Source organism: Mustela nivalis, assembly GCF_964662115.1.
Source record: "Mustela nivalis genome assembly, chromosome: 2".
NCBI classification, from domain to species: Eukaryota; Metazoa; Chordata; class Mammalia; order Carnivora; family Mustelidae; genus Mustela; species Mustela nivalis.
Window position 1 is genome coordinate 139,533,493 of NC_139021.1, and position 22,273 is coordinate 139,555,765.

The window sequence follows — 22,273 nt, forward strand, 5'->3', positions numbered from 1 at the left end:
GGCTTCAGAAGCGGCTGCCGGCCGGCCCTGTGAGATAATTCCGCGGAGCCAAGCACGGCAGAGAGGAGACGCTGTGGGGGCCTGTAGCCAGCTAAAAATACCCCGACAGCTTCTCCCTGTCACCCTGCCTGGGGGCTGCACAGGAAGGCCATGGCCTTCTGCTTTTCTCACCAGGAGGAAAAAAGACAACGACACAAAGCTCCCGAGCACCAGAAGAAACAAAACTTAAATATGTGTTTTAGTCTTCAAGATTCCCACCAGGAGGGGTTGGCTGGCTCGTGGCCGTGCCACAGGGATGGGGAGATGGGGCCCCAGGGTGTGCATCAGTGGCTCCAGAGGCCACGGAGATTAGCCTGGCCATGGGGGGGGGGGCGGGGGATGGAGGTGCGGGGAATGGACTGCGGTCTTTGTCCCTGGCTATTCACATGTGTCCTGTCTCTGTCCCTGTGTACCCAGGACGAGGAGGAGGAGGAGCCGCTCGGTGTCAGACCAATGCTGTGAGGGGTGTGAGGAAGAGAGCCACCGCCCGTCCCTCAGCTACCAGACCTAGAAAGGTAACAGCAGACCCCTGCTGCGTGCATGCTACCCAGCCACCTTCACCTACCTGGCCAGGGGCCTGGTCAGGCAGCCGGGTCACCATAGGGCTGGCTGAGTTCAGGGTCATCGGTCTCCACATCCAGCCCCTGACCCAGGCTGTCAGACTTCCATAACTCCTTGTGTGTGTCCGGTACAAAATGTCGCTGGGCTTCAGTTTGTCCATCTCGGAAATGGGTCATGGTTTAGTTCAGTTCTTGAGGATTCTGTGACTCCGTTGGACCTGATGGTTATGTGGAGTTAATCTGGCTCAATAGCCTGGTTCTGTCTGAACTCTGTGGGTGTGGCCAGCGTTCCAGCCCCTGTGGATGGAACAGTAAGGGTACACTTCAGCGGGGCGAGATGGGGCTTGAGAAGAGAGAGCTTTCCGAGGCAGCACTGGCCAGACATGTGAGTTGTTGGAAATGTGGCCATGATCTCCTTTGTGGCAGTATTTGAAATTTCAAAGCGATTTCCCTGATCGCCCTGGGTAGGAATAATTATCTGCATGTTTATACTGCAAGACCTAGGCACAGGGAAATGGTCACACAGCAAGCGCCGCTCACACCGTAGAGGCTCAACTCAATCCTGTCTGTTGGTATCCGTTTCTACACATCGAATCTCATGACACTGCTCTGGTCTTGCCCACTCACCGCATAGAACTTTGCCTGTCGAGCCTAAGCAACCAACTAGTCTTTATTGTGTGACTGTGGTGAGACCCATCCCCCTGTCCATCCCTACGTCCCGTCCATCATCCATCCTCTCACGGAGCCATATTTCCCCTCATCAATCCTCATATCACTCCTCCATCCGTCCATCCATCTACTCCTCTGTTCACCCACCTGTCTTTCCAGCCATCCGTTTACTCATTATTAGCTCACACATCCAACACTCACAGACTCCTATACCAAGCCAGGCCTACACTAAGGGCTGGGTTTGGAGGATAGGTATCCGATCTAGCCTTGCCCTGAGAGGTTGCAGTTTGCAATGGAGGCAGGCCCAACTCCATAAGTTCAGCGCTCAAGGCTTGTGTTGTATCTCTGATTACACAGGGAAGGGAGGAGAAGAGGCTTTGTGCAGTTTCTACAGGCAGGCAGTCAGGGAAGGCTTCCCAGAAGAAGTGGTGTCGTTCATTTACTCATATCCCAAGTGTTCGTTAAGAAAGTCTCCGTGCAGGGACTAGGGGCTGTTTCGGAGACCCAGCAGGAGACAAAATGATCAAGACCTCCTTTCCTCATGCTGTTTACATTCTCATGAAGAGGCATGGACAGAAAAGACCTAAGATGTGATATATGTTATGTCCAGTGATGCCAAGTTCTAAGAAGGGAAGCTTGTTGAGTAAAGGATCAGAGTCTGCCGGGGTGAAGTGGATGTCCTCGGATCAAGGAGGATCATAAAAGGCCTCTGACAAGGCAGCCTTTGAACAGAGACGTAAATGGAATGAAGGAGTAAGAAAGGCGCTTGGCACATTCAAGGAAGGAGCCAGGACGCCATGCGGCTGCAGCGAAGTGAGAGGTTAGGAAATCCCCTGGGGGACCCACTCGTGGAGGAAGGCAAGAGTGGAGCAGGGAGGTGGCCAGGACCCAGGTAGAGGTGGTGGCAGCTGGGTCTAGAGCCAGCAGGGGAAGGGGCTGGGAACCATGGGAGTCCGAATGACTCCAAAGACCTCGTAGACAGGCGTGCATGTGGATGAGAGGTGTCGAGGAGAGAAGACGGGGACAGTCAAGGAAGGCTCTTGGGTTTGGGACAGGAGCCACTGGTAGAACAAAGGTGGTCATTTACTCAGCCATGGATGATGGTGGAGCAGGGCCGAAGGCAGCTGAGGAGCGTGTCTTAGACACATGAACTTGGAGATGCCTCTGAGACACCTGAGTGGGAAGCTTGAGCGGGCAGTTGGGTACAGGAGTCTGGAAGATGGAGAGAATCTGACTGGGGATAGAAGTGTGGGAGCTGCTATGCACCGAAGAGGTTGCAAGCCATGAGGCTGAGAGGTCACGTCAGGAGCGAATGGAGAGGGAGCCGATGAGAAGCCTGAGTCCCGAGTCACAAGCATCCAGCCCTTGGAGGGAGAGAAGGCAGGGCAGGGACAGCAAAGGAGACGGAGAAGGTGCAGCCAGAGATATGGGAGAACTGAGACAGCAGGCTTTCAATGGATGAGGAGAATTTTGCTGGCAAAGCAGGGAAAAGACACTCCAGGTGGAGGGAACAGCATAGAAAAGGTTCGGGGGCCTCAGTCAATGAGCCATATTTAGAGAGGGGAGAAACCAGAGCAGCTTCCCCCTCCACACCTGGCCACACAGGGGCAAGGCCCGTGGGCATCTGGGCTGAGTGTGAGCCCATATCCAAGGACCTCTGTGTCACCTGGGCCAGCATTCCCTGGTCTCAGTGGAGTCTCCTGCCCTGATGTCTGCACACTTTGCACTTTCTTTAAAGAAGTTTCCACCTGTTCTGACCTCCCACCTCCTCTGTGAGGTTCTTGGGCTCAGGAGACTTCCCCCTTGCCTGGAGCACTTGTCTGAAAACACAGGGCTCAAGGCAGCCGCTTGGAGCTGCCTGCAGGGGGAAGGGCACCCAGCAGCTTCCTATTGAATCTCTAAGCACTGCTGGATCCTTTATCTTAAAAGAAACCGTAGAAACTTCCTGACTATGAGTGTGTGTCAGAGCTGCCCGCTCCGATCACCAGTTAGAGCAGAGGAGCTCGCTGCCTTTGGTGGGCCATTGTGTGCGAATTTGGTGGGGGAAGGCATCCTCTTTTGTGAGTCTGTGGGGCTTCACACTCCCTCTCAGGGGATGCCCACGGCTCTGTCAGGGAAGGCTGCGGAGCTGGGCTGCTGCCCAGGGGCAGGGCAGGTGCGTGTTGTCAGGGGGCCCAGGAGTGGAACAGGAGGTAGGGTGTGAGCATGAATCCATCTGGGGGCCTCCCGGGGGGCACAGTCCAGCACATCCACCTAAGTGCACAGCCTCGTAAGACCAGGATGCAGCCAAGGCTTGGGAGTCTTCTCCGCACGGAGGATAGGATGGAGCCAAGCAGAGACTTGGTGGCCCCCTCCCCAGTCCTTCTAGGAGATGCGCCTTTGTCTCTGCACTGGGAACTGGGGAGCCATGGGAAGCGGCTCTGATGCTGCCCAGCTCTGTGGCAGGAGGCTGTGGGTAATCTAATTAGTGTTCCAGGCGGATGGGACAAGTAATCCTGCCTTCAGACTCACTTTTTAAGCCTGTCCCCACCCAATCTCTCCCTAAATCCTTCCACTGCCTGGGTGATGTTGGGTGGGAGTGGGCTTATCTCCATTGAACAGATGGGTAAAGCAGGGCCAGAGAGGAAGAAGCTTGCATGATATCACAGCTACTAAGTGGCAGGGCAGAGCTCTGAACCGAGTCCTTCTGAATCCCGAGCCCAGACTCCTACCTCTGCCCGCCACTACCTCCCAGGCTTTCCTACAATATCCCAGCTGGCAGGCACTCTCATGTGAGCCTCATCATCTAAGTCCTCATTTTGTAGATGAGGAAACAGAGGCCCAGAGAAGGTGAGATACTTGCCCAGGGCCACACAGCAAGCCAAGGGCAGAACCTGTACCAGAATCTGCTCCGGCCCCCTGCGTCTGCCCAGCCCCAGCCCCCACTAGCAGGTGCAAGGAAGAGGTCCCAGACCCTGCCCACTTCCTCTTGGAGCACCCACTGCCTTCTGTCCTCCAGCAGCCTTTGGCACTCGCTCTGGTTGAAGGCACCAAGTTCCTCATCAGAAGGCTCCATTGTGCCTATTGTTTAAATATAGATTACTAATGAAATGCCTTTTCATTGCCTTCCCAGTGAATAGTTTCCGTGTAAAGTTAATTTGCAGTGTTATGTAAATTCTGTTTAACTTCAATCAAGTTTCTAATTATGTTTTTACCGCAGTAATTCCCATTTGATTTGTCATCTCCTGTTAGGTATTTAATGTTCGGTGGGCGGGTGTGCGTTCCCTCTGCCTCTCGGTTTTCCAGGGCCCTCTCCTTCTCTGACCCCGGCTCCCTTTCTGTCTGTCTGCTTCTCCTTCCTGCCTTCCCATCCCTGCCCCTTGCTTCTGGGTTAGTCCCCACATCGTCTGCTTCCCCTTGCTCCTTCCTTCCTTTCTTCCCCTCCACTCTTTTGGGCTGTGTCTGCCCTCCTCTCCTCCCCTCTACCTCCCTCCCGCCTGCCCTCCTTCCTGCCGTCAGCTTTCCTGGCCCCCATCTCTGTTTCTCCAGCCTCTCCTCTCCTGCCCTTTCTCTCTGTGTTTCTCCCATCTCTCTCCCCTGTCCCCCACCCCACCTGCTGTCTCTATCTCTCTCCCCTGTCCCCCACCCCACCTGCTGTCTCTATCTCTCTCCCCTGTCCCCCACCCCACCTGCTGTCTCTATCTTCCCTTGTGCCCTTGCTCTCCCCCACCCACACTGTCTTCCCCCCTCGTCCACGCACCCTGGGGACCCTCCCAGAAGCTGCCTGGGGCCGTGGGGGTTGTACATCCCAGGGGACCCCTTGTCTGGGCTTTGTAGAGGACCGGCCAGCCCAGCACCCCGCCCCAGGGACTTAGGGTTCTGGTTAGAACATAGACGCTGGAAGTGCACGGTCAGGGAGCAGATCCCGGTCTGCCCCATATTAACCCTGTGACCTTCAGGTTGCTGAGCCCTTGTCTGTCGTCTGTCGCATAGGGTGACAGCATCACCTACCTAGTGGAGTGGCTGTGAGGATTCGGTGATACAGCATAGGCTGAAGGACTTACCCAGGCCTGGCCGGAAGTGGCTTCTATCTGAGAACTCCCAGCCACGCCCCTCATCTCTTTGTTGCCTTCCTGAGGTGTCTGGGAGGTGGGTTCCTGTGTCCGCTGGCCTGCTGGGAGTCCGGCCTGAGGCCAGGGCAGTGGGCTGATGGCACCCCCTCCCCCTACCAGCCGGTCTCAGCCCTGCCTGTCAAGAGACATGATCTCCTTCTCCCTAAGTGGGCTGTGGGGACAGGCCTGCCATTCTAGGGAAGTATCTGAGACACAGAGCCCCAAAGCTGGAAGAGCCCTCAAAACCCTGGCCCACAGACCTTTCCCGAAAAACAGACCAAAGGCAGAGCTGCTTCAGACCCCCCCCCTTCTCCCACCCTTTCTCCTCCCTGGATGCCCCCTGGGCCAGCCACGGAGTCCTGCTGCAAAACCCGTCTCTGGTACGAGGCCTTGACAGGTCTGCTGCTGACTCACATGCAGCCTCCTCCCAGAGCCGCGGCCTCCCTCCTGCCTGACATCCAAATGCTGGGCTCGGGGTTTCTCCCTGGCTGGGCGGCAAGGTTTCCCAGCAGGCAGCTGCCCTCTGGGTGGGGAGGGCGGAAGGAAAACACCCCACAGGGGCCAGCGGGCTGGGCGCAGGCTCCTCCCCCTCCTTCCCCCCTTCCTCCCCCCCCACCCCCACTCCACTCTCTTCCCATCCAGCATGGCTCTGGTGCGTCCAGGAAGCAGAAAACAAGTGTTTGGAGAAGGCATTCTTCTGGGTGAAGAAAGGCAGGCCCAGTCACTTGTCCTTCAGAGACATGGGAACCTGAGCTGACCCAGTCCCTGCCCTGCTGGGCCACATGACAACCTGACCCACTGCGAGTGTGTGTGTGTGTGTGTGTGTGTGTGTGTGTGTGTCCGTGTCTGGTCCAGGAAACCTTAGCCAGTCACGTGGCTGCTTTCCCTGTTTGTCTAAGTAAGCAGTCAGGCCGGCTACAGCCAGGAGGCTGTAGACATGGAGGCTGAGACATGGAGTCAGGGGAGGGGGCCACACTGGCCTGGGTGGTGGACATAAGATCACTGGGGACAGAGGGGGCAGCCCTAGACTTCTTGGGCGGGGAGGCCCGGCCCGGGAATGGCCCAGCTTCTGACCTCCTGCCCTCCTTGGACCCCTCCTACCTCCATCTGTGCAGAAGTATTGGCTTTGGTGACTCTAGGGAACCCTCCCAGCCCTGAAATGTCCTCTGACCAGGAAGGGCTGAAGAGGGCAGGGCCCCAGCCTCGCAGAGGGGCAGGCGCGGATGCACCCACCGTCTGTCACGTGCCCTGGAGCGTGCTGCTGAGCTCTGTCCCCTCAGCAGGAAAGCCCAGGTCAGGCCTTCCCATATGCATCCAGCAGGCCACTGATAAATTCAACAGGTGGGAGTTAAGCACCTGCTGTGTGCCAGGACCTGGGCTGAGCTGAGCAAGGAGTAGGGTCGTCGGAACACAGATCTTCTGGAACTTCTGTGGAACCCTGCCCTTCTGACATATTTTCTTCCTGTTGGATGGGTGGGATTGCCTGTGACTGCAGAGACCCCATGCCCCCGTCATGAAGCAGCCATGTCCCATGCCACTGCCACTCCAGGGGAATGGGCCTCCTGCACCTGCAGGGCGTAACCAGCAAGGTTCAGAGATGGTGCCTAGTGGCTGGGGAGGAGGGTCCCTTTCCTCCAGAGTGATGAGAACCAGAGCAGATGTAGGCAGAGTACAAAACCCTTGAACCCTGGAGACTTCAGGGCCTTCTCTAAGGCCCCCTGGGTGGAGAGCCCCAGGGAAAGTGGGCCTCCTCCAGATTTACCCAGCCAACTTGGCATGTCTTAGCTATAGAAAACACAATCCCGCTGGGATTTGGAGGAGCAGGAGGACTGTGGGGGGCCCATAGGAGCCTCTGAGAGCCCACCTGGGTTCAAGTGTCTGATTGCCCCCTTTCTCCCTGCTCCTTCTCTTTCTCCTTCTTTTGACCAACATTTCCTGGCAGCCAAGTCTGTGCCAGGCTATGCTCAGTACAAGACCCATCCCTGGCCCTGGATCCCCTTTCCCCAGGGAACTGAGAGCTGAACCCAGCAGGTGCCCACGATGAGGGGCACAGAGAGCTGACATCTGAGCCACACAGAGCATTGTCAGACCTTGCTTCTGTTGCAATAGGATTTAGGGGTATTCAGCCCGGAAGAGTCCCACCAGCTCATGAGCCCAAGGCTATTCTGTTATAACAGGAAGCTCCTATTCAAGAAGGGGATAGAAGTTGGTGGGCCAGTGGCTGAGCTGGTGACACAGGCCAACCATCTTGCCACCCACAGCTGAATATGAATCCTGGATGGGGTGGGTATGCAGGTACTAGGCAAGAGTCCCAGAATGCCACCTAGGCAGTGTGTCCCTGGCCTTAGCTCGCATGTCCCCAAGGTCAGGAAACACTATTGCCCCGTGGCGGTCTTAGTAACTCTTCCTGGTAACTTGTCCCTTGCTACCCACCAGGCTGGAGTCTGGCTTCTGTCTTCTACCCTGCTTACCTCGGGCCCATAGACCTTAGGCCTTTGGCGTCCCTAACAGAGTCCCCCAGGCAGAACATCAAGCTGGGGCCACGGACAGCCCCATCATGGTGTATTTGATTGAGGAATATGGATAAGTCACCGCCAAAGTGAGCTCCTGCCCAAGGGATCAGACCCATCCCAGGATGGCCTCCAGGGAGGTTCTTAGGCTGCCTGTGGTGCACGCAAGAGACCTGGCTCCCAGCTCTGTCCCTGTTCCTGGGGTGATGTCAGGCAGGGCCCAGCCCCAGTCCGACCCAAACCACCTCCCCTCTGTGCTTCTCCCCAGCACTGAGCTCTGAGAGGCCTCTGTCCCTGGTAGGTTTACAGCAGGCTGGAGGAGCGTTCTGGATGTTCTGGCCTGTTTGCTTTCGGAGGCGCCTGTTTGCCCAGCAGCGTTGAGAGAGACCAGGGGTGCTGGCGTTGTCCAAAGCCTGTACCTTAGGAAACCAGGAGGAGCAGGGTTGGGGGCTAAGGGCCTTTGTTCAAGCCTTTTACCCCTCCCTGGGCCAGCCCACCAACCTCGATGCTCCCACCACATCCCCACTTATGGACAGGTGAGTTTCCAGCTCCTGAGACACAGGGAATAGGTTGGGTTCACATGAAGGCCATAGGTGGGCCCACAGCTACTGGGTCAAGCTTCCAGCCAACCCCCGGCCCCGCCCCTGCCCCCAGACCCCTAACACATGTAAGGATACAGGTGTGCAAGGCTGGGAATGGGATGGAGGGCTCGCACCCAGGGTCCAGGCCAGGGTCAGACAAGGTGCTGTTCCAGGGTCGGGCTGCGCTGCCCAGTAAGAGTACCATGCCTTCTGCGGAAGGGGGCTCTGCCCCCCCCCATCTTTCACCAGTGGGAATTTCTTCCTCTGAGGCCTGACAGCTATCCCTTCTTCGACTTCTCCCCTTATCCTCATCCCTCCCTCATGGCTCCTCAGAATTCAAACTGCCCCTCTGCCTTGAGTGAGGGAAGACGGTGCTTCCAGGCCCCCCAGGAGGGGCTGGTTCCTGCAACCCCCACTCAGCTAGGCCCGGAGTTGTGTGCAATCCCACTGCTGCTTTTGTGGAGTCCTCTTGCTAGGAAACCAGTAGCCGGAGGTCTAGAGGTCAGAAGCCAGAGGCCACCGAGCAGGCCGGGGCAGTCTGCCCCGCTCTTGCCCCAGAAAATCTGAGCGTCTGTGAGGAGGCCCTCCCCACCCTGCATCTCTCCCAGGCCGGGTGCGGCCAGTGGGACAGGAAGCCGGGGAAGGCCTGGAGGATGGGACTCAGGGTGGTCTGGGCCTGAGCCAGGGATGAGGCAAAGCCCAACCCCGGCCTGGCCCCAGGGTCACAGGCACGCAGGTCACCCACCCGAAAGGAAACCCTGCCCGGCACCCCCTGTGTCCCACCCCGTTTCCCGCGGGTGGCGCTTCTACTATTTCCCGTGGGAGCTGCTGCCAGGAATCATACCCTCTCGAGAAAGGAAGCCGGGCCTCAGGCTCTCAGGCTGCCCTGCCTCTGACCTGCTCTGATCCCCTTCTAGGTCCTCCCAAGGGTGGAAGCTTTGGGCCCACGCCCATGCCTCACCCACACATGCTGATGACTTATCTTCTCCCAGACAGTCGGTCACCTTTAGCAAGTGGCAAGAGAAACCTCATCGTAGGGCTAGGCCCGGGAGCCCAGAGACCAGGCTTCGTGGTCTAGGATCCACCACGAGCTTGCTGGTACACCTGGGCAAGTCAGTCCACCACGCTGGGCCTCAGCTGTAGAAAGAAAAGAGAGAAGCAGCAGCTCTGCCCCCACTAAGAGCATCCCATGAGATGAAGGGTTTGTGGGTGGGATGAATTTATACCCTATGCTTTGGGTATTAACTGACCCGGAGCCTCAGTCATGTATCCCAGACATTGGTCTCCAGCCCAACAGGGTGCATTGTCTGTGCTAAGCCCCAAGCAAGGAGACAGATATGGGTGGCTGCTGGTGTCCCCATGTGGATGAGGGTGACGATGCTGGCATGACCCCTCTCTTGGGTCATCCCAGGTCTGGGGCAACAGCGCAGGGGCGAAGCTGGGGATCTGCCCCTAGGAGGGAGTCTGCCTTTCTCTCTCCTCCCGGGGTCTGAGTGATGGTGCCCAGGGGGGTCTCTGCACACAGTGATCAGGCAGGAGGGCCAGGGGAGCAGGCCTGGGGGCCAGAAACCAGGAAGGGGACCCTGTGCCACCAATCTCCTGTCCTCCTCCTCCCTCCTGGCAGGCACTCAGAAGCCTTTGGTTTTCCTTCATGTTGTGATGTTGAGCCCAAGGCACAGGGAGACCCGAGGTAATACCGTGAGCTCTGAGTGCCTCTGTAGTCCTCTACAGCGCTCTAACCGTCTGTCTACAGAAATGCATATTCCCCATCTCTGTGAAGTCATTGCTCCCCTTACCCCCATTTCTCGGGGAGAAAACAGAGGCACAGGGAGGTGAACCAGCCTGTTGAGGTGGTTATGCTGGACGTTGAACCGGCAGCCAGTCCCAGGGTCCGTGCCCTTGTCTACTGCGCTGCCCTGCTTCTCTGACCCGTGGCCTCCACCCCAAGCCTACACCCAGCTCAGTATCAGCAGGGGGTACAACCTAGAGTGTCACCTGCTCCCAAAGCGGGGCAGGGGGAGGGTCAGGATGCCAAGTGAGCGGATCCGAGTTGCCGTGAGATCAGAGAGGCTCACAGTCTCGGGGCTACGCTGAGCCGGTGGACCAGCCGAGGGCTTGTCAGCAGCCGGGACACCCAGAGGTCAATGCGGCCCAGCCCCTCCCTGTGGTGCGGTCACAGCTCAGCCCCCATGGCCTTGGACACCTCAGCCCCTGAACCTCGCTGTCTACATCTGCCACATGGGCCTTTCAGAGCCAGCTGTGAGGAGTCCTTCATATTCAGAGTGCACATCGTCTGAGCCCCCGCAGCCCCTCGGCGGGTGTTCATTTCTTCCCCATTGCATCAGGCTGCGGGCACCGAGGACATTCCTGGCAGCGGGATTAATATGGGCAGGGGTGCAGATGTGGGAGACCCAGATATGTTTAGGGAAAGGTTACAGGTCAGAGACAGGCTGAGGCCTTGAATATGAGGCTGAAGAGTTAGAACTGAGCCTCCTAGACAACGGCGAGCCATGGAAGGCTCTTGGAGAGAGGAGAAACACATTGTTGGGGACAAGAAGCAGCAGCAGGGAAGCCTGGCTTGTTCATCCAGGTATGGGGCTCTGATTCAAAAGGAGCCATGTGGCTAAGGTTGACCCAAGTGGGTGGCTTGGCAGGCCTCCGTTTTCCTCCTATAAACTGGGTCTGTGGTCCCCAGGGTGCTAGCCATCGCAGGCGGGAGGTCTGCGGGCACCACAGGGAGGGGCCCGGGTTAGCACTCATGTCTCTTCCTCTGCATGTCCCTGAGTCCGTGTCCTTCCTCCTTAAGCTGGTCTGGGTTTCCTACCCGGCCCTGGGTGGGGCCCCACAGCTCCTTCCTCCCTCTGTGGCTTTCTGGTCCTGAACAGGAGGGGCTTCGGGGTTGCAGTGGGCCGTGGGGTGTGAGCCAGGCTGGGGACTTTGGCGGTGGGTGGAGTCACGGGATGGGTGGCCATGAGTCAGGAATTGCTGGGCCTATGTGTCATCAGGCTGCGTGCTGTCCTGGCCTCCCTGGGCCTTCTGCCTCCTCTCTCCCGCCCGCATCTGCACCGTGGGCTGCTCTGCCGGGCTGATGGTGCTGTTTCCAAGAGCTCAGAGCCAAGTCAGAGAAGTCAGGACACCTAGACTCCAGGTCCCAGTCTCCCCCAACACTCACCATGCTCCTGGACACGTCCCCTCCCTCCCTGAGCCACACTTTCTCTGGATTGGAGAAAGGGTGGGGCTAATCAGAGGCTCTCACCCCTGCTGCCTGAGGGCTCTAGGGCAGCCCCAAAAAATAGCACACCCCCACCCAGTTCCATCACATTCCTGGGGCAGGGTTTGGTTGGGCACCCATGCTCTGGGGGGCCTGTGGTGGGCTGCGCCGTCCACACCGGGGGCCCGCCTGTGGATTCCGGAGCTCTGGGCCTACACCCAACCTAGCTGTGCCACTTTCTGACACCAGGAGTAGCTGACTTCATGTCTCCGAGCTTCGGCTTCCTCATCTGTGAAATAAGGGTGCCGGGACCGCTTTGGAGCATCGCTGTGGGGACTGAATGGGGCAACCAGTGCTCAGTGTCACATAGAGCCATGCCTGGGCTGGATGTGGAAGGCGCCGTGCAAGGGGTCAGCTGCCTGTGTTCTCTGACCTAAAGCTGTTTTCACCCTGCGTCTTCCCTCACTGCTCCTCATGTATCTGGCAAACATTCCAGGGGCCAATGCTGGGGGCTGTGCACAACGGAAGAAGATACCCATCTTGGGGACTGGTCTCAGCCCCTCTCTTTTGCTTGTCCAGGGGCCCAGTCCCAGAGGTCAAGTTCTGTACCAAAGATTGATGGGCACATGAGAGGTGGCTCCCCCCCAAGTCCCCCCCAAGTCCCCTCAGCTGGGCTGAGGGACCCCTTCCATCTGAAAGAAGACCCCAGACTCCAGGAAGAAGGAGGTCCCTGGCACCTCAGCTGGGAAGCAGCTGCAGAGGTCCTCGTGCCCCCTGCTGGGACCCTGGGATACGCTCTGGGTGTGTGATGGCTCCCACAGGGCTGGGCTCTGGGGCTGCCCAGGGTCAGCCAAGGCTGGCAGCTCATGGGACAAAATGGGGACCTCCTCACAGCACGTCACCTGGCCTGGCCACCTTCTCCATCTCCCAGAGCTCCTCCCGAAGGCCTGGGGATTAGGCAGACATCATCCTCTCACATTACACATGGAGGATGAGACCTCCTGGGATGGGGAGGCTTGGGCTCAGGTAGCCGAGGGTAAAAGGGCAAAGGCAGGGTTGGAATCCCCCTCCATTCAAGCAGGGTCGGGAGGAGACAGTCAGGCTTCCCTGGGCAGGTGCCTGAGTAAGCATCCTGGGATGGGCTGCGGAGGGCATCGTGATGATTAATATGCCCGGCGGCTCCCTCCCAAGCCTTCCCAGCAACAACCCTGCAGACTGCCGCTGGGCTGCTGTTGACCGGAAGACTGGCTTTCCTATAAACAGCAAGAGCCCCTGTAACCTCCGGAGGCAGGAGTTGAGCCACGCATCTACCCCAGTTAGACCTCCTCCCTCCCCATTATACCACAGTGTAAGCTGAGGCAGGGGTAGTTAGGGGACTTGACTAAGGCCATGTGGCTTGCAAGCAGCAAAACCAGGGTTTCATCTGGGCCTGGTCACATTAGTGCCTCCGCTCGAACCCATTACCTCCCGCCATCAAGACCAGGGCTTTCCTTGGTCTGGTGTTTGTAAATCTGGGCCTCAGCCATCACCTCAGACTGGCCTGGCCCTCACATGGCCATGATCCCAGAGGGATGCCTGTTTGTGGGGGGTGTGACTGCCAGGGGCTGGCCCTGGCCCCGGAGAGGGGTCACCAGGAATGCTCAGTGCTAGGCAGTGTGAGGGTTCCACAGGGAATCCCTGGGCCATTCAGCCTCTCGACCTTCATGTCCACTTCCTTGGTGCCCAGGCTGTGCATGGAGCTGCCCAGCCCTGTGCCAGCCGTGGATGAAATGTCAGCTCAGCTAATCCTTCAGCCAGTGTTAGCCCAGATAAAGAGACTGAGACCTCAGGGGACAGGTGACTTGCTCATGAGTCCTTCTCCCTGGTCCAGGCTCAGCACTAGAACTGACCCACTCTTTGGTTCTTATCTTGGTCTTGGGCCCATTCCTGTACCTCTTAGGACTTATGTCCCCTCCCCGGTAAGGTGGCAGGCTGAGACTGAAGACTTCCAAGGACTCTTCTGAGAGCCTCTGTCAGCCTCGGTCAATGCTGTAGAGGAATTGACTTGGGCGGGGGGCAGTGTGTCCTAGGGGTGGGGATAAGGGGTATTCCTCCTGGGTTGCCTTTTGATGGGCAGTGCAGGACCAGGTGGCAGGTTCCAAGACACCAGATTGTTCCAAGACAAGCAGAGTGGGCAGAGGTGAGAGACAGTGTCCCTAAGGGAGGGTCATTGATAGAAAATTCCATTTAGATCCTCAGCACTGGGAGTGGCAAGTGCCCAGATGGGTGCTAAGGTCCCTGGTTTGGCCCAGCCCTCCTGGGTGCCCCTCTAGGCAAGATCCTAGCCCCTGGAAGGGAGAGGCTATGCCCAGCCCGAAAGGACTGATGGGAGGGCGGGTGCAGAAGGAGCACCCTGTACAGAGCTGACTCCTAGAAGGTGCCCAGCACCTTTGGCTGGGATTAGGATGGGAGCAGGGGACCCTCAGGAAGGCCATCTCTGGGGAACAGACCCCCTGGACCTACTCCTGAGTCCGCCCTAGGAGGGATCTGAAGCCAGGGTTCATCTTCACAGAGTCCTTCTCTGTGATAAGAGAGCTGGTGTCTCTCCCCATGCAAGACCCCAAGTCTTCGCTTGGGGACACACCGAAGCCAGTGGTGATGACGACAGTCCCTGTTTACGGAGCATTTCCCACAGTGGTACGGAACAGGTCTGCCCTCGTTGAGGCCTTACAGCTCTGACAGGACGGCCTCCTATCATCCCCATTTCACAGATGAGGAAACAAAAGCCCAGAGAGGCCCTGTTTCTCTCGCAGCACCGCAGCTCAGGAAGCAGCAGAGCGGAAGCCCCTCATCTTCTTTCAGAAACCACAGCCGCGCCGTGTCCCCTCAGGCTATGTTGTGTCCTTACCCCTTTGCACAAGCCCAACACCAAGGGTCTGGGTGGCTTGGTGGGGTGAGATCCACCTGTGTGCCCTGTGAGCCTGAGCTCCTCTGAGGGGCCGGATGGGTAAGCGTTGTCCCTTGGGACCTGGGCCATGCCCACTACTAGTGAGGATAGCGGTTCTGCGAGGGCTCCCTGGAGGAGGTGCCACTCCATCTTTCCCTGGAAAACACAGCAAATCAGGCTTGGGCCCTGGTGAGGCTGTGGAAGGGTTCCAGGGATGTGTCTGTATATGGCTAGGGATGCTGGCGTGTCCCCCGACATGGACCTTGTCCCCTGCTCACTGATGCCACCTACAAGTCTCTCTTCAGCCCAGATCTTTGCTCCTGCCAGGCCTCTGGGCTTTTGCCCTCCTGTCTGAGAGACTGCCCGAAAGGGTGATGCCGCAGGCCCTCTGTTCTGCTGCCAGGTCATGATGGACACACCCAGCACTCTGTCCTTGAATTCTCCATCTTTCAATGATTTGCCTGCCTCATGTTAGGCACTGTGCAAACACCCTTGGGAAGCACACAGGCTGGCACTTGTCAGCCTTTGACCCTGTCTTCCCTTTCCCCACCCACAACCCCAACCCTATTCCTTCTTGTCCTCCTCCAGCAGATGGCAGGCACCATCACTAGTTGTTGAAAGAAGGAAATGGATGGATGGATGGATGGGAGCGTGGATGGGAGGATGGATGGATGGATGGATGGATGGATGGATGGATGGATGGAGAGATGGATGGATGGAGAGATAGATGGATGGATGGAGAGATGGATGGATGGATGGATGGGAGGAGGATGGATGGATGGATGGATGGATGGATGGATGGAGAGATGGATGGATGGATAGATGGATGAAAGGAAGGAAGGAGCAACCCCCGAAGTCACTCCTCCATTTTCAGTAAGGGGAAACCAATGTCAGATGTTATGAGGGTGGAGAGGGTGCTTCTGGGAGCCCTCCTTCTCCAGCTCCTGCTCTCTGGGCGCCCCATAGTGCCAGGACATGGCCCCAGGTTTGTGCTGGGTATCACCTGGGCACCAGAGCTGTCCCTACCCAAAGGCATCCGCCAGAGCCCCGCAGCAGACCTGCTAGGTCTACACTTCATTCTTAAGTCCCTGCAGGTCAGTGATGACACTGGTCTGCCCTTCCCCCCACACTTGCCAAGATTTCACACTAGAGAGAAGGAGGGGGAAAACCCAGGGGCCTGGACTGGGCTTCCCTGGGCCTGGCTGTGGGCAGACTGTCAGAACAGCTTGGAATTCTTTCAGAGGAAGTGAAGACAGATGGAATTATTGAACCAAGGGTAGTTTTGGATTCTCGATTAGCCCTACTCAGGAGTTTCCCAGACCCTACTTACTTGGTCAGCCTTCTTACCTGTTCCTTAAGGACAACTGCAGCTACTGCTCTTTCATGAAAAGTCTCAAGATTTCAGTGTTACCCTGAGCACTCAGGCCTCTGAGCCTCCGGGCTCAACTCTGCTGTACCTGGATGGAGTAGGTGGGCAAGGATCTCACAGCCAAAGAGATGACTGGGCACCGGATTTTAATTATGCAAGAATAAGGAAAAAAACAGCATCAAAATGTGTGGAAGTTCAGGAATAGAAAAAAAAAAAAACACTTGGGGGACAATCAGGGAGGGCAGCATGATGGAGGTGATCCATTTGGCATTGAAGGAAGGGGTTCCAATGGGCAGAGCAGTTGAAAGCATGGTTGTGGCAAGATAGTACCCATTCTTCCACTTTCAGCTTTGTGACCACTTGTCTGTGCTGGGCATTTCTTCAGCTATAAGATGGACTATACGGCTCCCTGTTGATAAGATTATGGTCAGGATGGAGTGGGGTAGCCAGGGCTTCTGGGGTTGCTGAGGAAGGGCCCTAACAGGGGCACCTGGGTGGCTCAGTCCGTGAAGCATCTGCCTTTGGCTCAGGTCATGATCACGGAGTCCTGCGATTGAGCCCCGCATTGAGCTCTACAATGGGGCCCCCTGCTCAGCAGGGGGTCTGCTTCTCCCTTTTCCTCTGTTCTGCCTTCCCCTCCCACTCCTACTCCTTCACTCACTCACTGTCTCTTTCAAGTACATCAACGAAATCTTTAGAAAAAAAGGGGGAGCCCTAGACGACTGGAGAATCCTCGTGTTTCTGGCAGGCTGGGTTTCTCACTCCATAGGCACACCGGACATGCATGTGTGCGCGCAGCCCTGTGCGTGTTGGGTGGATGATGGACAGCAGGGGTGAGGAGCCGGAAGCCCGGTGCTGGAGCCCCCAAGTGCAGGCTCAGAGGTGGCACTGGGATAGACCCCACCCCCCCAACACTACTCTGGGGTCGTCCAGCTCCCTCCTCCGGTGGCCTGTGGGGAGGTCAGTGCTCTGGCCCTGTCCTGCGCTAGAAGATCCGCCACCCCCCACCCCCACCCCCAGTCAGGGTCTGGTCAGAGGGACAGTTTGAAGCTGCCCTTCTTTCTCCTGGCCAACAGGCCTGGGCTTCCACTGAGGCCCAGGACCCGTAGTCTGGTCCTTCCCCATGGTCTGGCTTCCTCTCCCCCAGCCACAACCCCCCAGCTTGATGAGGTCAGGGAACATGTATTCCAGGAATGTGGGAGGCGGGGCAGCCAGCCTGGTTTGGACAACCATCGTGGTAAATATTTGCCTAGCTCCTGGAGCCAGTACCATCCGCCCTGGGGAGGGCAAGTGGCCTATTCCTAGGGTCATGTAAGGGGATGCTTTCCTGGGAGATCTCAGAGGGGTGAACCCACATCTCCCCAGTGAACCTGGGTCTGAAGCCACCCCTCTGGGCAGGGCCAGAGACAGGGTCCCTGGCCCACAGGATGCCCCAGCTTGGCCCATCTGTAAAATGGGAATGAGAACAGCCCAGTTGGGGAAGGTCAGTGCCCAAGGAGCTGGTTCAGGGCAGCTCAGCCTGTGGCGCAGCAGGGTAGACCCAGTTTGGGTGGGTCCCAAGTGATCGTGTTTTGGTCCCAGTTTGACCACTTACGACCTTGAGGAATTGCACCCCCCTTCAGACTTCAACAGCCATTATCCCTGACCTGTTGTTTCATATGTAGTACCTGGATGCACAAACCCATTTCATCTTAAGCCCTCATAACCACCAGGGAACAATTAGCAGCATGTGACCCGAACCCTAAACTCTGGCTCAGGGACGCCGTCCATACGGCCCCCTGCCTACAGACCACGCTGGGCCGTCTGAACCCCACTGTATTCTGTGGGTAAGTCAGTGATCTGGCCAACGCTGGGCTCTACAAGGTCAGCCCGCCACCTCGCTGGTGGGCAAATAGCTACAAGGGCCACTGGTCCCTGTTCAGAAAGGAGATGAGCTCCCAGAGATCCCGAGTGACTTGCCCAAAGTCACCCAACATTAAAGGGCAAAGCAAGGATTCCAGTCCACTCTGCCCATCCTTGTCCTTGACCCCACCATGGAGGACAGGACCAGTGCTCCAGCCCGGAATGTGGGTTCTGAACCTTTGGCAGCTGTAGAGAACAACCAGTCCCTTAGCCACAGGCTTGGAGCTGGAGACACGAGCCAGCAGGGTGCCTCTCATCCTGGATGACCCGTGGCCTGGGCAGCCTGTGCTCCAGTGAGCCCCAGTTAGCCCAGCATCTCTCTGGGCCAGCCTTGGCCCCAACCCCAGTTGGCTTCTTCCCACCAAGCCAACACCCAGGGCCAGGGCATCCCTGCAGGAGGAAGGGATGGGCAGGTGGGTGTGCTTGGGAGAATGTGTCTGGGTCCTGGGATGCTCTCCACCCCCTGGTGACCTTGGCCATGTTCCCAGACCCAGAGTTGCCGCTCTCCAGCTGTGAGACCTCTGGCAATCCTATCCTTCCTCAGAGCTCAGTTTCCTGCTCTGCAGAATGGGCACCCTTCCTGCCCTGCCCTGCCCCTGGGAGCTCCAGACCTGCAAGGAGAATGAATGCATGGTTGTCCTGAGGTCTGCATGCTCCTCTCTGCCCTTGTGGCCTTTGCAGTCAAAGGCTTTCCCTCAGCTGGGCCCTCACCCCCTTCCCTGGCTCTGCAGTGAGAGTCCTGCGCTAAGGATGCCGGGAGAGCCTCTGGGTGATGGGGTTCCCAACCTGTGGGGACACTGGGTGCTCCGCCCCCGACCCTGAGGTTCAACCCGTGCCCCACCCTGCTGCACGGCCTCAAGAGCCCTCGCAGCAGAGAACATTTCCCCGTGGTGGATCTGTGTTGTTTCTGGTGGTGGTGATGCTGGTCTCCTTCTCCCTTATTCTCCCCCTGGTCGCCAGGGGACCAAACCCACACAGACTATGAGCTTCACCTCAGGGCCTCCTGATGTGGGGCAGGGAGCTATCACCTCCGTGCTCACAGCTCTTCTGTGCCTCTGTGAGTGGTGCCCGGGTGCCCAGCCCTGTCTCTGAGCTGGTCCACCCTCTGGCCGAGCGTGCGTGGGCAGACCACCAGCCTGCGTGTGTCATGGCTGTGTTCTTGTTATTCATTAGCTCCTTATTGCCTGTGTGACCTCGGGAAGTTACCCAACCTCTCTGGGCAGCGTGTGTAAGTGGGGGGTGCCAGTTTTGTTTCTACCTCATAGCACTTACCAAAGGTTAAAGAAATCGCAGGTAGAGCCCCAATATGGACTCAGTAGAAGCAGGTCTCCTAGTCCTGTCTCCTTCCCAGGGTCACAGGGAAAAGCCAGGGGGCAGTCAGTTCCCAGCCAAGACTGGAGTTCGTATCCTGATGCAGCCCTGAACCTATCTGTGCACTTGCTGTGTGACCTTGGACACATCTCTTCCGCTTTCTGGTCTGTGTGCCCCTTTGCCCAAGCCCAGCAGAAAGCCTGGGGTCTGAGGGCACAGGTGCGTGTGCGGTGAGCCGGAGCGCCCCTGAAGGGCAGGATGGGCAGGCGTCATTCCTTGGAGCCTGGACATGGCTCACTGTGTGAGCGAGGGCTTTCCGGCTCTGGCTTCGATCTCAGCTGCCAATATCATGATTTTCTCTCTGTCAGCGGGTCTGCAGGCCAGCTCGCTTTTGGGAAAGGCCTGATTTATGGGTGGTGGTGATACCGGTTTTACCCCAGCCTCTGACTTGCCACGTGACCCTGTAACAAGGGCGCTCACGGACCCTCTTCAGGCCTCAGACCCCTCCTCTGAGAAATGGGAGAGTTGGAGTCTGTGAGCACATGGGCTGCTTGTGTTCCTATGTCAAGCAGTTAGGGGGCTGCCAGAGCCGAGGGGTCAAGGTGCAGAGACATTGTCTTTCCCTCCTGGGGCAGGGATGCCAGCCCTGGCTTGGGGAGCTTGGGGCCTAGGAGCCTGCTGCTCCGAGGAGCCTGGCACCAGCCCCTGCAAGGTCTGTGGTGCCCCTGCTGACCTACCCGGAATGCTGCCTGTGTACCCAGCACTCATGTGTGCTACCTTCTACCATCTGTACACGGCTTTGAAGGAGGTCCTCTCATGACCCCTGTGTTCCCACCTGCAGATGAGAAAACTGAGGCACAGAGAGGTTTAAGTTCACCCAAAGCCACACACTTGTTAAGAGGGGTGAAACCCAGACTCGGAGCAGCCAGTGCACGCACTTGTCATCCCAGCTGCATCTGACGCCAGCTGCCCAGGACAGTGGGCCGGCTCTGACGCCTCCCATGGCCCCCTGGCATGTGTGGGAGCCCACGATTCATGTGGCCCGCACACTCCTCCCTCCTCTGTTAGCCACGGGGTTCACCCCAAGAGGCTTTCAGTCCGCAGTTAGGTTTCCCATTTCTCAGAAGATGCACAGCCCCAGTGAATTAGGGCAATTGTCTGGAGCTACCCAGTGGGGCACCTTTGTCGCCGGCTCTCAAATGTGAGGCTCTGTGGCCCGTGCTGTGTAGCCAGGACTCCAAGAAACCCACCTGCTGAGCCTTTGGGTCCAGTCCTCCAGGATCCCTCTGGGGAGTGGAGCAGAGCGAGGAGGGCTGGTAGCCCTTGAGGAGCTGGGCGAGTGGGATCTCCTCCCCCACCCCATGAGGGTTATTGTGCCCCAGCAACAGTGTGGAGCAGGAGACCAGAGTGCCCATGCCTTCTTTCTCCATCATTTCCATATACCCAGTGCACCAGCCGTTCCTGCCACTCTGTCTGCTGTGCCCTCTGCTACGAGCACCATTGCCTCTGGCCCGGACCCCTGAAACAGACTCTACACCAGTCTCCCTGCCTCCTCCCGAGCCCTTCTCCCCCAGCAGCCACAGAATCTTCAGCCACAGCTAAGGTCATGTCTTTCAGCTGTTCAGACCCTCCTGGAGCTCCTGTCCACCTCTCAGTGACTGGCCATCCACTTGACCCCCACTCACCCCACCTCTCCTTCCCTCACCACTCCTACCACCACCCACTCTCAACTCCTCCCCCTGAGTCAGGCTTTCTTCCCTGTCTTCAAGTCTTCACATGTACTGTTCCCTCTGCCTGGAATGCTGTTCCATGCATCTTGGCCTGCCTCTCTCAGGCTCACCCTTCAAATTTACTTCCTCAGAGAGGCTCCCCTGAACCTTGAGTCTATGTGGTGTAGCCCCTGTAACTCATTCTTTCTGGCAGATGCCTCTTCTAGTTATGTAGTGTCTAATTATCAGAATTCCCTCAAGGACAGGACCCAGCACAGCTCAGGGGTTTGTTCAGGGTTTCTTGAGCAAATGAGTGAATGCCGAGTGCTTCCGTCACCCCAAGTCCTCAGATGCTCCTAGAAACCCTGAGAGAAATTGTGATTCCCCCGTTTGACAGGTGAGGCCTGGAGCACACACATGCAGCTGGTAACTGGCCGATGAGGGGTGTCAGGGGTACTGCGTCGGGGCACCCCATCGTTGGGCCCCTCTTCCTCTCAGTCCCTCTGACGCTCCACCTTCCAAGTGGGGATGACTGGGTTTTGCGGGCAATAAACTTTCCAGAAGGTGGGTGGGTGGGCAGCGGTGGCCCAATCAGTTCAGGGCCCTGCAGCGAGGGTCCCCTCTGATCATCCCTTCCTGTTGCAGCAGGATGGCACAGGAGTGAGGCGGAGGGGCTAAGCACCGTTGACCAGACGTGGGACACTGGTGGTTCGCGGGTCACTGAGGTAGGTGTACAGCTGGGCTGGTGGGGGCAGGTTTGGCCTGGATGCTCGGAGAAGGGGTAGGCATGTCCTGAGTGAGGAGTAGTACCAGCCCCAACAACCGTGCCTTTGACTGGGCCTTGGTCCTCATGGGCTGCATGGGGTGCGGCCACCCCGACTGACCTTGTCAGCCCCCCAAAGGGCCTCCAGGGACCTCTAAGTCCTGGCCTTTCTCTAGAGTGGCTGCCAAGGCAGGAGGCAGGGGAATGCAGCCAGGGAGAAGGGCAGGTTTGGTGTCCCCAGCCTTGCCCCACGGCTTTGTCTGTACCACTCAGCCCCACGGCGTGTGGGGCACATCTGCTGAGCAACATGGCGGCCACACAGGAAGAGGCTGTTTGCTGAAATGGGTGTTGTGGCTGCCCGCACCCTTCTGTCCCACAAACACACAGACCTCTGGGCTCTGGAGTCAGAGTGAGTGTGTTCAAATCCTGGCTCTGCCACTTGTCCACCATGATCTTGTGCGGTTTCTCTGTGCTCGATTTCCCTGTCTGCAAAAGAGGGAGGGGTTCCCAGCACCTGCCCCGACATGTGCGCTGGCACACCTGGTACCAGTGTGCATGCAGGAGGCTAGGTCAGCATTCTTGTTGGGGATGCGGGGACACTTCCTCCTTTCTGACACCACGGTTCCCACCAG

The 22,273-nt window shown here is 57.8% G+C and overlaps 1 protein-coding gene across 9 annotated transcripts in view; it reads left to right on the top strand.

The window, feature by feature from the left end:
- The window catches only part of ZMIZ1 (zinc finger MIZ-type containing 1), a 232,718-nt gene that overhangs the window by 65,794 nt on the left and 144,651 nt on the right, over window positions 1-22,273 (top strand). For 4 of the 9 annotated variants that reach the window (XM_082719536.1, XM_082719559.1, XM_082719556.1 and 1 more), the window contains exons 3-4: window positions 457-554; window positions 21,524-21,603. The gene's annotated coding sequence lies outside the window, so the exon portion shown is untranslated. The remainder of the gene's footprint in view (window positions 1-456; window positions 555-21,523; window positions 21,604-22,273) is intronic. The other 5 variants (XM_082719547.1, XM_082719560.1, XM_082719557.1 and 2 more) reach the window with 2 other exon arrangements.